Source organism: Homalodisca vitripennis, chromosome 7 (assembly GCF_021130785.1).
Source record: "Homalodisca vitripennis isolate AUS2020 chromosome 7, UT_GWSS_2.1, whole genome shotgun sequence".
NCBI classification, from domain to species: domain Eukaryota; kingdom Metazoa; phylum Arthropoda; class Insecta; order Hemiptera; family Cicadellidae; genus Homalodisca; species Homalodisca vitripennis.
The window spans coordinates 58,811,900-58,823,135 of record NC_060213.1 but is presented as its reverse complement, the minus strand read 5'-3'; positions in this window follow the sequence as shown (position 1 = coordinate 58,823,135).

The following is an 11,236-nucleotide window of genomic DNA, read 5'->3' as shown; positions in this document are numbered from 1 at the left end:
AATATTATCAATTTTATGAGTAGGTAACATTATGTATTTATGGTATTAATGGTGTTATCAGGTATGTCTTGTCTTAAACTAACCTGATATCTGTAGAGAAACTATTAATATAGCATGTATTATTGTTTATGTAATATTATATTAAATTTACTAAAGATAATCATATTTTATCAATACATTTATTTTGAATAAAAAGTCCAATGACACCATTCTGTTGCAATTTTTTGTAAGAGAGGCTGACTCACTTTTAACTCTGTGGGTGCCAAAGCAGCGATTTTTTACGGCTAGAAACCTTGCTAAAAATGCCACGGCAATGATCCTTTGTCAATGTCTAACTGTGCAGAAAGTGCCAGTGACTATCTATCATCCCTGAATGTTATAAATTTAATTAAACCTTTTTACATTCCATATTGTTTATAAAGATATTTTATTTTTTAACTATTCTACTATAGAAACATATGTAATTCGCATAGTACTTTGTATCAATTACAATAAAATAAAACACAGAACGAGAATTGCAACAACAGCTGGCGCCTAGTTGGCGCTTGAACAACTTGTGTGTAGCACTCTGTTCAGTCACGTTGAGGTTACCTCATTTTAGAAGTTAGGAACTGTTAAGTTGATATTTTTGTTAGTTGTAGTAGATCTTATAACTGTTTCTTTATTTGTTTTAAATAATACACTTTCATATTTGGATCGTGATCATTCAATGAAGGCCTAATTTTCACACCAGAACAGGACATACAACCAAGGTTTGTGAATCTTAAATCTTGTAGGTTCACACTGCATGTGTGTTATGTGGGCATAATCTCAAAAACCTGTTATGTAACTATTGTATTGTATTGTATTATTCTAAAAGAATTGATCACACATTATAATTTCTTTTTTTTATTTGTTAAACAAAGTAAAAGGTAAAAGAAAAGTTATATATATATATATATATATATATATATATATATATATATATATAATTTAATTTTTACAAGCTACAAGGACAATTTTTTCTGTTATGATTGGTGTATGTTATTGTCTTTTTACACATGTCAACACAAACATTATAATACCTTTTTGTTAAGTACTATAAAACATATAAAAATTATAAACTTTTCCTTGAATTACTGTAATATTTTTAATTATTGTGTGGTATTTCTCATAAATAAGCTACAACGTAGTTGTCAGATGAATTTCTTTTTGCGTCTACACTGGCAAATAAAGTTGTGAGAGAACTTGCGCAACTAGTAAACTATTATCACATAATGTGGACAGCTTCATTGCTGGTTGTTGTGGAGGTGAATGTAAAATCTTTTCAAAGATGACGGTGATATCTCGATAATGTTATAATTATTGAAATTTTATTGTCAGACACTGCTTTCCAATTTCTCGTGTACTACTGTTCTCATTTGTTTCAACAGCAAGAGCTCTTGCACCCATTTAGACTAGTAATTTTTTACTGTTGGACATAAAAGTTTTTTTGCCAGTGTAAATGCAGCTTTAGGTTTTCTCCCCATCCTCATGAGTCACTCCCCTGTGTAAGGATCTTGTCAAATAGAATAAGGAGGAGAGTCTGTACAGTACAAGCTTGATTAAACTTTAAATGGTAAAAAGTTCAGAGGTCACAGACAGGATTTGAACCTGCTCTATCTCTAACTCTGACCCAAAATCAGATGCCTTATACATGAAGTCACTCGTTAAGTAATTCAGTTTCGTCATCAGATGACCCTTGAATGTTAGTAAAAAGCTTCACCTTCTTAGCAGAACTGAATTTTGGTTGAGGCGTGAGATTTTGACTTGACTTTTTTTATCAAAAGGTAATTCACCTAACTCATATAGAGAAGCATTAAGTGAATGAATTGCCTCTGAAGTGGATGAAAAATTTCAGTCCATTTCAGAAACATCGGCGACTTCAAAGTCATCAATTCTTAATGAACTTTTACATTTTTTAACTGTTTTCTGCAACAATTGCAAACTTTAACTTTTTTGTTCCTTATCTTGTGGCTATGTATCTTTCTGCCTTACATATTACAAGTTTATACTTTTCGCCATAATTGAAGAACTCTTGATCCATAATTTTTAAAAAGTGCCCACCTTACATGTAAGGAGAAACAATAAAAACTAATGACTGGCAGATTTGATAGGAAAAGTTAAAGTTTGTACAGGCTTGTGAGGTGCCAGCTGCTCCAGGTTGCCTACGTCTGCCTCTTGTCAGAACAACAATCCTGAGACTTCTAATTAAAAGTATGTGTGTTATAAATTGTATAAAACATGTCTAATTATAATAATATTAATGTAATATAATTAATTGGCTGAGCATTAATGAAGCACATCACTTGAGGAGCTTCAGAGAAGAAATAGTGTGAATCTGCATTAGAACCTTTTATTCTGTCATAGAAATCGAACTTTTTGCAACTGTTCTAATCCGCCTAGCTTGATAAACCTTCCATTGTATAAGATTCTTGGGAGTATTCTCTGTTAGCAGTCAAACCTAGCACAACAAACTGGAATTTTCATGTAAAACCATAAGAACAGGAAGGAGTCAAACATGCGGACAAATTCAGTGATGTGTGTACAATTGGAGTAAAGCACAAAAGAATTTAAGTACAGGGCCTTGCGATCAGTGGTTTAATTCTAAATACCTGAACTGGTCTTATAATAAATTCAACAAGCTATTCAAGATCAACATTGAATATTGGCAATGCAATAAATGCAAATTCAATAAAGTCACAACAGACTTAGAACAGCATTATGAAGAGGACCTTTTTCAGTTATCCAAAAAACCACCTCCTCATAAAACTAACCATCATATAAAAGAGATGAACCTACTGTGTATGGATGCCACACATTAAAATGAATATGATAATTTAAATACATGTATAAAAATCTTGGGAGACAGTTTGCTGGAAAATTAACTTTTAGGAGAAGATTGTAACAAAGAAGGTAAATTGGAAATGCGTGCAAAAATTGGATCTGTATTACTGAAAATAAACAAATTACTAAATGAAAATTTGCATATATATGATCTAAACTTACTTGTGCCAAAGAAAAGACAGAAGAACTGAATCTTGACGAAGAAAAATACGTGAGAAAAATAGAAAATCTTCTGTAAAAGCTGGCAGAAATGGAAGCTCAACTGGAAAAACAAAAACAATTCAATTTATATATCCAGTATACTTTCAAAAAAACATGACATGAAACAGGAACAGATTATTAAGGAATATACACTCAAGGATAGTGAGTTAGAAGAATCAGTGTTATCCTTGAGCCGAGTTGTTCAATGCAGAGCAAATCATACCTCTACTCTAGTACACACTGATGTTGGGAGTCAAACGACCCCTAGCCCTAACCTGCCCCCATATTACATTCCACCCACTGGCCCACTATTACCCATAAGTTCATCTAGTGTCCTATTAAGAATAAGACAGTTAAAAACTAAACTGGTGCAGATGGAACATACAATCAAAGAATTGAAAGAAAAACTTCTCAGCCAAAGTGATACTACTACTCTGCATAGTGACAACAGCAATAGTGAAGCCTTCCCCCCTCCCCTAACTGTAGTGCATCAAGGAGGAAAAGTCATTTCAGCGTGTCACTACAAATGGCAAAAGGCAAAGCCATTCTTAAAAAAACATGACAATAATAACATAGAACCTGACATGATTACAAAACCAGCCCTCACTTAGACAAATGGCAAAACACCAACACCCATAAATGCAAGACCTTGATCACACAATGGAACAATAGATGAATTTTACAATAAAAACATTGTGTACTACAATTTGAGTAATGTTAAACCTGAATTATTGTACACCCATAAAATCACATTTCAGTCAGCAAAAAGTAATTACTGTGTACTTGCTTTATAGATTTGAAAATGTAATGCTTGTCAATCAATCACTTGATTCACTGATGTGGTTCGGAAGTTTCCATTCTTATGAGACTTGACATAAGGGAAGAATTACTTCTGTTCAGCATTATCTATACCTTTTTAAAAAGAAACCTTCTTATCAAGGTGATAATTTTTATAACAAATTACCCCAGTAAATGAAAGAAATCAAAAGTAAAAGTAAATTTTAAAACATTTAAAAAGAATATTTAACTGAAAGTCCACTATATAGTGTTGAAGAATATTTTGATTTTGACAATTTTAATAAAACGTCATTTTTAGTACATATTGTGAGTTCTGTTCCCGCTATCATTCGCATTTAAATTTTAGTTTATATTTACTACTTAATTATTGTTAACGTAATTTTATTTATTTATATTCTTTAACTACAATTATTTTTTGACACCATATCAAGTTGTATACTATATGAATAAAGAATATTTTTTGAATTGATTGTATCCACTTCCCACTCATCACTTGACACAGTATGAGAAAAAAAACTACCCCATGGCCATATGGGAAGAAAGCTGAGCAACTACCTGCCAACAGAAATACAGGTGAAGAGAGGGAAATAACTCAAGAGTGTACTCCCAAGATTGGTTTCACAACGTGCCATCTACACACTTGAGGAGTTCTACCAAGAAGTCTCAAACCAACAGACACATCATACATAATAATAATAAATAATAATATAATAATCTTCTTCATTTACCATAAAAATGTTCAACATTATTGACAAAGTTATGGTATATAACTTATTTATACAGCCAAATCATTAAGTGCAAAATGAAAATACATATTAACATTCATAAAAAAATTGGTAATGATTAAAAATCTATAATTTTGGAGTTGAAGAATTCATTTAAATTGTAAAATGGATTCTTCAACAACCAGGAATATAATCAATTTTTTTTTTAATGTCAAAGGGATATGAAACATCTGAACAATGATTAAAGTTGTTCTACAGTTAAATCATATTTATTATGACATCATAATTTTTAGCAGGAATTCCTGCGCTCAGCACCTGTAAAAGAAATTCATAAACATAGTGATCTTTTTATGACAAAAAAAGTACCCTTAGTTGTTATTGGTTGAAACATGATGTCGGAGTATTGTAAAGGTTCAAGATTGTAACTGTTGACGTCATAATGCTGTGCTTGAATTTCTGCTCCTAGCATCTAATTGAGCCCAAAATGCTGTTCCGTCACTCATAATGGGGATATTGTTGAAAACTAGTCAAATTTAGTTTATGTACACTTTAAACCAGTGATATAAAGAAAATTTAAAAGATTCATATTATTTACATATTTACAACCCTGCTGACCTCCCTTTTTATGGCTCATATTCTTGAACTTCCACATGGTGCTTGTCGAAGCAACCCAAAGCACACAATAGTGCTTCTCCATCACATTGCACACACACACACACACACACACACACACACAGTCATTTTCCTCCTTTCAGGCGCCAACGACATCTTTTACGCAGAAGTCAGCCTTGTTTGTCAAGTGCATGTGTTTAGAAAGCAAATGTGAAGGTTACGTGGAGGCTGCATTAGAGGTCTCTGTTTGGGCAGCAACAGTGCTTCAGGCGGAAGTCATACAGTTGAATGTTGTCATTATTTGCAACATTATGTAGCTTTAGAGAATTCACCATTATCATCTGAAGTAGGTGAATAAAAATCGTACACCAATGAATTGATTTGTGATCACTGGGGTAGTAGGAAAGCATCTCATCACTCCTATTTCCCTTTCATGTTTGTATTGTATGGTACAATAGTCAAGGGCTTCCCTCTCAGCAAATTACGACGATTAGTCGTGAGGACCTTACAATAGCAAGGGAGTGGTACGCCATCTTTGGTGTAGTGTGGACAAGAGTGGCGAATTTCCCCAGGAGGACCTGGTCGGTCTCATGGTATGCTTCTGGCATACACAAAAGGCCCTTGAGGCTTAAGTGCATGCCAATAGGCTGCCCCATAGAAGAAGAAGTCCCGCTACTGGCATTGTTTTTAGAAGTATGAGAAAAAACTCTACTATGCTCTATATCACAATTATGTATCTATGGTGTGTGTGATTCTGTTTTGTCTTAATTGCTGGATGAGAAAGTCTGGCTCGATGTCACTCTTTGAATCTATTTATGTATAAGCTTTATTATACTTATCAGCCTGTTCCTTATTTTTCTCCTTGGCCCTGATTTCATGTTTCCGCAGTTTGTCTCCTTGAATGTTGTAAGTTTTTTTCATTCCCACCATATTTTTAAAATTTCCTCACTGACTTTTTACTCTCTCACTCTTGTATTTCTTCTTTTTCTGTTGATGCCTCGTTAATGTTTAGTGGTTATCAAAAATGGGTTTTGAAAATAACAATAGGATTAGAAATGTAGTTATTGAATAATTATACTTTATTTATATCATCAAAGACAATATATTGTTATAATTAGATACCTACAGATGTGTTTGTATAACATTATAATATACAGGGTGATTCAAAACTAAACGGCAATCTCTCGGGAGCTTATTCTATAGCTAAAAACAAGTAAAAAAGTTCATATAACCATATGCCCGGAAACGCTTCGTTAGCGAGTTACGCCTAGCGAAAGATTTCGCCCGGATTTCAGAACCCTTGGTGAAGTCAGGCCGTATAAAAATGGTAAAGGTAGTTACAAAGTTACAAATACGATTGTTTTTTATGTTTTTATATCTGACAAATTTATTAAAATTCGTCCCAGAGCTGTAAATGCAATACTTTCAGAGATATCTTACATAAAACACAAGAATTGGTGCAAAGAAATAACACATTTTTGTGTTTAACGTAAGATTACTTCCATAAATGTTAAATAAAGGTCATTTTTTTCTTAAACAGATTTGTAGAACATTTAATTCTGAAAAGATTCATGTGAATTACTTAGGAAAAAAATTAATAATAGGTATTGAAATTTAGCTTTATTTAAAAATAAAACAGACGCACAAAAATGCATATTCTTATCTGCATAAAATATTAACTAATGTTTAGGTTGTGAGTAACAGCTGATCATTTATTCAACACTTTTTATCGTCATATTTTCTTTGCAAAGGTTGGCAATATCAGCTGATCAACAATTAAGTTCATGAAGCAATATTTGAATAATCTTTATGGAGGTTTTTGTATTGTGGCGTGTGAAGATTGCATTTTGTGAGATCCTGTGATTATTTGGAAATATTTTATACAAGTGTATAAAATATTTTATTAAATATTTATTTTTAAAATATTTTATTAAATATTTTTATAAAAGTGTATGTAATTATCTTAGTAAATAATGGGAGATAATGTAAATGGTATGTATTCGTTTGAAGAGTATACGGACATGATACTGATTTACGGCAAAGTTAACAAGAATGGTTTAGCTGCAGTTCAGGAATATCGTGATACTTTTCCACATCGAAGAACACCTGATCGCAAAACATTTGAAGCTGTCGAGAGACGACTTAGAGAAACTGGTAGCTTTAAACCGAAGCGAATAGATACTGGTCGTCAACGTAGCGCAAGGAACTATAATAATGAACAAGCAATAATAAATGCTGTAGAATTATCACCAACCACAAGCACCAGACGATTATCACGTCAGTTAAATATTTGCCAGTCAAGCGTATGGCGGACACTTCATGAAGCACAGTTGTACCCATTCCATATAACACGTGTTCAAGACTTATTACCGCAAGATCTTAATAAACGGAAGATGTTCTGCCGCTGGTTAAGAAGAAATTGTTTACGACATCAGTATTTTCTTCGGCGTATTCTCGTTACTGATGAATCCTGTTTTACTAGAAATGGAATTGTAAATTTTCGTAATACCCATACTTGGGCGTAAGACAACCCACATGAAACTGCGACGAGGCATTTTCAACATACATTTTCAGTCAATGTATGGCTTGGTGTTCTGGGTGATAATTTGATTGGTCCATTTTTCCTCCCTAATCGACTTAATGGAGTAGCGTACTTAAGAACAAACCTGCCTACCCTCTTGGAAGATATTCCTGTTCAAAACAGAATAAATGCATGGTTTATGCACGACGGAGCACCTCCACATTTTTCTAATGATGTGAAAAACTATTTAAATGATACATACGGTAGACAATGGATTGGTCGAAATGGACCGGTAAAATGGCCACCACGTTCTCCTGACCTCACGCCAGCAGACTTTTTCTTATGGGGTTGGATGAAGTCAATTGTTTATTCAAAACGGATTAACACCATAGAGGAGTTACGTAATCGCATTACAGAGGCGGCAGACACTATCAAGAATGCTCCAAACGTTATGAAACGCGCTAGAAAAGAGTGGATTCGTCGTGCGAAAACGTGCATTGCTAACAACGGAGGACACTTTGAGCAACTATTATAGGTGATTATTACAGTTTTATAAAGGTAAATACATTTTATGTTAATGTTCAGTCTAGAATAAATGATCAGCTGTTACTCACAACCTAAACATTAGTTAATATTTTATGCAGATAAGAATATGCATTTTTGTGCGTCTGTTTTGTTTTTAAATAAAGCTAAATTTCAATACCTATTATTAATTTTTTTCCTAAGTAATTCACATGAATCTTTTCAGAATTAAATGTTCTACAAATCTGTTTAAGAAAATAATGACCTTTATTTAACATTTATGGAAGTAATCTTACGTTAAACACAAAAATGTGTTATTTCTTTGCACCAATTCTTGTGTTTTACGTAAGATATCTCTGAAAGTATTGCATTTACAGCTCTGGGACGAATTTTAATAAATTTGTCAGATATAAAAACATAAAAAACAATCGTATTTGTAAGTTTGTAACTACCTTTACCATTTTTATACGGCCTGACTTCACCAAGGGTTCTGAAATCCGGGCGAAATCTTTCGCTAGGCGTAACTCGCTAACGAAGCGTTTCCGGGCATATGGTTATATGAACTTTTTTACTTGTTTTTAGCTATAGAATAAGCTCCCGAGAGATTGCCGTTTAGTTTTGAATCACCCTGTATAAATAATAATTGGAAACGCAAGTTTTAACAACTCAATTCTGAAGCAATATCATGTTATGCGTTATACGAGTACTTCAATACTTTTACGGACAATAATTATTACAATAATAAATTGTAGGTTTAAAAAGGATTCAATGTTTTAAAGTTGTGTTTTTATCAGTTTAATTTATTAGTGTGCAGTCTTTTAATATATAAATATACATTTTTATTTTGTAAAGAAGAAATCTTTACTTTCTTGTTAAGGACTGGACGCTTAAAATTCATTGCTGACTGAAATATTTGAAGCATATCTAAAAAAAATAAAATAATTCAATTTAATAAAATGCATCATATTATTAGAAATGATTTTTTATTATAATATTTTATCGCTATAAAATAAGTAAATTAATGACGCCGATGGGGACATGCAGAATATTTTTTTGTGTGTGCAGGTGACTCTGATAGGAGTTAGAATTGTATTGCGCTATAAAAGTTTAAAACTCTATACAATAATATAAAATCAATTTTTGTATTGTCATAAATTACGTACATATCGTTTATTGTAAAAACCAAAAATGGTATATTGCTTATGTATCCTAAAGATGCTTTTTTTACCATACAATATTCAAAAATCAATTTTTCTTTCGTATGGTATATAAATAATATTTTAAAAACTGCAAATAAGTTATCGCCGTTGTTTAAAAATACTTTTTTCAAACTAAAAACTCTTAGTTCATAATCTTTTACACAGGTAGGATGTTATGCGATTACTACTCATAGTATAGAATTGAATAGAATTCGTTTATTGCGTTGACATTATATATTACATCCTATTGCAATAGTCAATAATACCAATTTTTTACAGTATTTATCTTAAAAACTATATCCATTCATTCGACTTTCCATACAGCTGCACGCAGGCACACATTCATACACATAGAAAGAAACAAAATTCCAAATTCGTGGGATCAACCCCCAGGATTGCTGCGAATATCAATCCCAAATGTGCTCCATGAACTCGCCAACTGGGTAAAAAGCACAAAACACCAGGTAGTGTTTTAATTGGGTTTTACATTTTTTTTTTATTTGTTTCTAAATTTAGTGTTTCAGGTAGACTGTTAATGAATTTGATCCCAGCTTGAGGAGGGAGGCGTTCAAATGCTGCTGTTCTATCCTGTCGGCTCGAAAGCGCTCCCAAGCTCTTGTCTTGTGTCAATGTATATTAAAGCATTTTACTGCGCTGTGTCAATATACACTGAAATCAACAGTAAAATTAAAGGAAGGAACTAAAGGAGTCAATGATCAACTCAACTCTCTAATAGCAGTTACTTAGATAAATACCTGTTAGTAAGGCAAATAAATATTGGTTGGATCTTATCTTATATAAGCTTTATTTGGATGGTTATTCAAGATGTCGAGAGTGGGTGGCGTAAGTGTAGCTGTAAGTACTTATTATATTTTGGCTATCCAAAGACCACCAATAAGATACTGGGTAAGATCGTCGCTACGCGTAAGGGCGCGATATAGGGGTAGTGGTACTCACAGCTTTTGCAGTAGCCGTCTAATACCGCAATCAAGGGACAGGCGCCTAGACGAGACGTTAGCAGTACATCAGAACTGGGAGTACAGCACGGGCACGGGTTCAAGAAAGAAATTTTGAACAAAATTGCAATGTTTGTGCACATTTGAGTTTAAAAAAGATTAAAGAAGTTTCAGTATTTTATAGACTACTAGTGGAAACACGAAATTAGATTTGCAACTAAAAACTTTTGTTTGAAACTAGAAAAGTGCGCAACAAATTTACAAACGTATTTTTTATGATATTGTTAAACTTTGTTCAAAAATTGCACATTACGGTGTAAATGTAGCCTCACTAATCAAAGTAAAAAATTACAATATTTCAATAAGTAAATTATTATTTAACTCTTTTCTTGCATTATACAGTGAGCGAGACACGCTATGAATTCAGTTATATAATGGATTAAACAATTAGTGGGCTAGCTAGTAATTATTGTTAAGTAATTATTTTTCCCAACGAAATTTGTTAAAAGTTAAAAACTTGTAAAATTTAACCAACTCATTGACAAGATGCAACTACTGCTTCGGGCCTAGTTGCCAGTTATAATGTTTATGTATAATAAAATACCCAAAAATATTTTCTCACAGCCTACAATTTTAATGTCAATAAATATTCTGGATATAAATTTATGTAAAATTAAATATATAGTTTAATTCAAGTTTACAGGTACCTAATTACGGTCCATTACAGTATACGATAAATTATTATAAGAATGAAATCATCAATTGACTCATACAATGACGTATTCATTACAAAACAAAAAGTAGAAGGAAAATAGTAGGGTACTGAGGGAAAATCAG